The sequence below is a fragment of the Castor canadensis genome, chromosome 1 (genome assembly GCF_047511655.1).
Source record: "Castor canadensis chromosome 1, mCasCan1.hap1v2, whole genome shotgun sequence".
NCBI classification, from domain to species: domain Eukaryota; kingdom Metazoa; phylum Chordata; class Mammalia; order Rodentia; family Castoridae; genus Castor; species Castor canadensis.
In genome coordinates, this window is record NC_133386.1 from 119,175,933 (window position 1) to 119,180,328 (window position 4,396).

Sequence of the window (4,396 nt, forward strand, 5' to 3'; positions counted from 1 at the left end):
CAAAGCAAAACATCAATCTTAAAGAAGAACAATACAGAAATGATAGACACAGCTCCCCCTAAAAAATAGACAGATGATAAAAGTGAATGTGCAAAATATTTACAGAAGATAATGTCAAGCATAAAATATCATATTTAATATACTGTGATTTAAGAATGATATTAAACAAAAACATTTTGAGGGGAAGACGAGAGTACTTACCATTCATGACTTTTCAGTAAAAGAATGAATAAGGCATTTATGTCCTTGTGAAGGACAAAAGGTGTTGAATAATAACAACTGCTTAAAAATACCCAAATTCCTCTTCTCCAAGTTCTGGAAACTATCATTCCATCCTCTGCCTGTAAGAGTCTGGCCATTTTATGTTCCTCACGTAAGAGGAACATGCAGCAGTGTTCCTTTGCTGACTCAGTTGTTCACTTCCCATGATGTCTTCCAAATTCATTAATAATGTCTCAAATGGCAGGACTTTTTTTTTTAAAGGTTTGGTGGTATTTCTCCATGTATTTATATATGACATTTTCTTTATCCATTCATCTGTTGATGGACATTTTGGCTATTTTTATTTCTTGGTATTATGAATAATGCTGCAATAAACATTGGAAAGGCAGATATCTCTTCAATATACTGTTTTCATTTCCTTTGAATCTATATCAAGTAATGCAATTGCTGGATTATAGGTTAGTTCTAATTTAAATACTTAGAGGAAATTCTATAGTGTTTTTCATAGTGACTGCACCATTTTGCATTCCCCAAATCTCAGTAATGTAATATGGGAAAGTTGTAGAGCTCTGTATAATAGAGATCATTTAGTCAACAATGCAGCATTTGGCACTTTAAATTTTAAGACAGTTGAGCTCATATTAAGGATTCTTACCACACACTTACACACATAAAAGGAAAAACACAACAAAACAAAACACACATCATGGGACACAAGAAAAGTTTGGAGGTCTGGATACTGTGTCAGGTGATATGTTTTAACATGATTTTGGTGATGGTATATGGGTGTATGTGAACTTCATCATCAAATTGCATACATTAAACATATGCTGTTTATTGCATATCAAATGACACATAAAAATGTTTAAAAATATAAATTGTGTTTTCATTGGCATAATGCTGAGTGTCCATGAGGCTTCAAATCTGAGTCTTATCTATTTAAATTCTTGAAAAAACAAAAGATGTACCTCACCTTCCTATCATAGAACCTTACCAGATTGCAGATAGCAGTCTCCTATGTTTCCCCTATTTCTGTACTGATATTTATGCCCATGTAAATCACACAGAAAACTACACATTCATGAATGAATTTTAATCTGTAAGTTTAAAAAGTTAATTGGGTAAAAGACATAGGAATTTATAAATGTATCAGCTATAAAGACAATAGTGATTGATATTGACTAATTTGAGTATTTTAAAAATAAAATGAGACATAATAATACATAACACAAAAAGTTGGCTTTAAGTCAAGAACTTTATTAAGGGTAAATAGAGTCACTATTTACAGATGGAAGGACCTCTGCATTTACCAGAGAGGCTGGTATTTTCTGAATCTGTATATCTATACCTCTTCATTGCTCTAACCTCAACTCCATTACTCTAAAAGACCAGAGAAAGCATAGAGATTTATTTTCTAAAGATCCTCTCTGCAGTTCTTGTATTGAGTGGTGCAATGCACAGTTGAGGGTGATGATACTGTATTCTAACACAGAGGCTGGAGAAAGCTCCCCACATCCTCAACCATATCCCAAACTTAGTTTCTAGAACTCTGATCAGTCTAGAAAACAACTAATTACACTAATTACTAGTGAAGTTCCAAATGATACAGCTCCTTCAGACCTCCCCATGATGGAAGCTACAGTCTACAAAACTCTTCCAGGTGTTTATGTTTCCCAATAAGTTTTTAAGTGATTTAAGTTGAGGTGTGAGCAAAGATCATGCAATACCTGAAGAAATCTCTTTGAAAAAGACAAAAAGCAAAGAGGTAACATAAGTATGAATGCTAGCTGACACAATTACTTTCCTAGCTATAAATTCATAGGTCAGAAGCTCTCTCCAGCAAAATCTAAAGAAAAATATGCATTTACTCCAGACATTTGGTTTCCATAGAAGAGAGAGATCAGCGTTGTGTTTGCTTCTTTATAGAGCATTTACTGTATTTGCTTAGATTCTTACAAGATTGTTTTTGTACTCAAAAGGAAGGGTCAGGATTTTGTAAAGATATTTTCCAGTAGTTTTGTTTTCAATAAATATTTACTAAAGAACATTATTATGAATTCTTGCAATTTGTTTTCCCCCTGGCTGCCTCTTTAACACACTTTACTAGCAATTTAAATGTTTTGATAATGTGTATATTTTTCTTAGTCACTTATATTTGGGTAACAGATATAAAAAAGTATCAACAATCCCCTGAATATTTCCTTGGAATTGCTATATATTTATGGATATTTTTATATTAGCACAGGGGTGGGAGAGTAATCATATGCATCAAGTGTAGTCTCCACAAAGACATGGCTGCTCACGGGAAGATGGCTGTCTATTTTCCTGTTTGACAAAGACTCCTTTTCTCTAGAGAGGAGAATTACAAATCTGGAAGGGGAGATAAATCATTTCCCTAACTTCTTTCACAGTCATAGAATTCTTCTGTGTCCAAGGTAATTAATGGCCAGAACACTCATGTTTGTTTACATCACTGTTTGTTCTAGCCAGCTCTCTCAATCTTCTAATTAGTAGGTATCCTTAGCTCCTTGAGGTCAGGGTCCTCTTTAGAAGATGGTGTGTATTTTTGTCATTACCCATGTCCTTACAAACATCTTGGTGGTAAATTTAAGAGGTTATGACTGAAAGTAATTGTCTGGTGCTACTTTAAATAAGAAGTCTCAGTTGTCATTTAATAGAATTGGAAGTTCTAAATTAAATATTCTTCTATGTCCCCTTACTAAAGCTCTGTAATTCTCCAGAGGGAAGGTGACTTAGATTAATAACCCTCATAAATATTTTTATCTACTATGTTCTAGACTCTGTTTAAACCCTAGGGAAATATTATTTAATAGCATAATTACTTTACCTCCCAAAGGGATAATAATCTGATGTGAAGTCAGCCGTGTAACAGATGAATTCAGTAAAAGTGAACAGAACTGTAACAGTCTCAAACTCAAGAGCAGCATCACTATTCCAGTCTGGAGATTCAGGGAAATTCTTAGAGCAAAACCTAGAAAGATGGTTCTGAGTATGACAAAATGCTTTCACATGTTTTCTTCTTAATTTGATGAGAATGTGTTTTCTCATTAATTTTTTAATAGTTTATTGAGATCCAATTTACATATAATAATATACTTTTCTCATTCAAATTGTATGATTCAGTGTTTTTAATATAGTTATAATTGCATATAGCTATCACCCCAGTCAATTTTAGAATATTTTCATCACCTCAAAAAGAAATCCCATATCTCTTGTCTATCAGCCCCCAGGAGTGACCTTCTACTCTCAGTCCTATGCAACCATTGATATACTTTCTGTCTCTGCTATTTCCCTAGTATGTACTTTCAGATGAGTGGAATCATATAGTATATGATGTTCTGTGATTGTCACAAATATCTCCATCTTTTCATATTTTCATTAAGCATAGAGTTTCTGTATGACCCAGAAATTCCACTCCTACCTATCAATGCAACAGAAAGGAAAACATAAGACAGGCAGGGTGGCCCATGCCTTTACAGGCCTATGCCCAGTTACTCAAGAGGTGTAGGTAGAAGGATCATGAGTTCTAGTCTAACCTGGGCAAAAAGGTAATGAGACCATCTCTCAAAAATAAAATAAAAAGACTGGAGGTATAGCTCAAGTGGTAGAGCACTTACCTAGTATGTCCAAAGGCCCGTGTTCAATCCTTAGTATCACACACAAAAAAGAAAAACATGTTCACATGGAAACTTCTACATGAATGTTTACAGCATCATTACTCATAGAGTCAAAAGGTAGAAATGACCCCAAGGCCCATCAACAGGATAATGAATAAACAAGATTGGTTTACCCACACAATGAAATATTCAACCGGGAAAAGGAATTGGCGTATTGATACTGACACACGCCGCATGCCTCTTTAACCTGTGTTCACCTGTGTTCTGAGGCAGTGTGGATGAAGAAACTGAAACAGGTTAAGGTTGCAATCAGCATCAACTCCGATCAAAATGAACTTGCATTGTTGATAGACATGCTCTCCCTCATTCTCTTTCCAAAACCTTCCTCTGAGTATCTCAGATCATAAGCCTGTCCTATAGAACCTTACCAGATTGCAGAGAGATGAAACAAAAAAGCAATGGCAAACAAACAAACAAAAAAAACCTAAGTCCGTAGGACATCCTATGATTCAATAGTGGAAATGAAGATGCTTCAT